Genomic DNA, 1,340 nt, shown 5'->3' with positions numbered 1-1,340 from the left:
CAGAAGTGGATGCTCACAGTCAGCTATTGGATGGAACATAGGTCCCCCAATGGAGGAGCTAGAGAAAGTACCCAAGGAGCTGAAGGGGTATGCAACCCTATAGGTGGAACAACAATATGAACTAACTAGTACCCCCTGAGCTTGTGTCTCTAGCTGCATATGTAGCAGAAGATGGCCTAATCGGCCATCATTGGGAAGAGAGCCCCCTTGGTCTTGCAAACTTCATATGACCCAGCACATGGGAAGGCCAGAGTCAAGTAGTGGGAATGGGTGGGTAGGGGAGCAGGGGTGGGGGTGTGTAGGGAACTTTCGGGATAGCATTTGAAATGTAAATAAAGAAAATAATAATAAATAAATAAAAAAAGGAGAAGAGAACTTTTGTGAAAAACATTATTGCCTTAAAGAACTTGATTTGATCAAGGATGAAAAACAGAAAAAGTGTTAGAGAATAAACTTTGATTACTATATGTGTACTTTTTCATTTACTAAAATCTCCTTCTTTGATGATTTTGTGTGTTTAGCTAACTTGCAGATAAGCAACTTGCCTCATAGCCTACATCTCCTCTGGTTTTCTCCTCCTGATTCCAAAGATTCTCTGTATTTTTTTTTACTGGCATTAAACATATCACCAATGTAGAAAACTGCATTTTGAGAATGCCTAATTGTTAATACATGGAGTTTTGCAATACTTTACAGGATGTCATTTGGAAAACATTGGCTAGCAGGAGAAATTGTCAGCTCTTCAGAGACTGGCTGTATGATTCTGTGTTCTACAGAATGACAGGAAATTAAAATTGACCAAATTGGGGAGGAGCTGAGCTGCCAAATGAGCATATGCAATAGTCGAGGTATGAATCTATATCTGTGATTTACAGGGAAGGAGGCAGAGGCAGAGAACTTCAGGAGAAGGAAAATTCTTGGAATGGTGCCAATTGACTAAGGCAAGGCCGTGAACTAAATACTGGGTTCTCAACACATGCTCAAGTGTTATGACTGACACAAGGGAAACTGCTGTCTTTTGCATACCTGGCTTGTAAGAGTCTGGTAGATGAATAATTTTGAAAATTGAAAGGGAGATTGCTGACAGGTGGTGAGGGGCATGCAATTTACTAAACAGTAGGTGCTTTTCTCAAGATGTAAAAAGCCAGAACTTCTTAAGTTTTAACAATTAACATATTGATTATACAAAATACCTGATTTGTTATGAAATGTTCATACATGTGCATTCAAGGTCTTAGGCCACAATCTCCATCCCCATCCCCTTTTTCACAGTCTCCATCCCCATCCCCTTTTTCACAGTCTCCATCCCCATCCCCTTTTTCACAGTCTCCATCCCCATC

Source organism: Mus pahari, chromosome 12 (assembly GCF_900095145.1).
Source record: "Mus pahari chromosome 12, PAHARI_EIJ_v1.1, whole genome shotgun sequence".
NCBI lineage: Eukaryota > Metazoa > Chordata > Mammalia > Rodentia > Muridae > Mus > Mus pahari.
Note: the sequence above shows the minus strand (reverse complement) of the source record.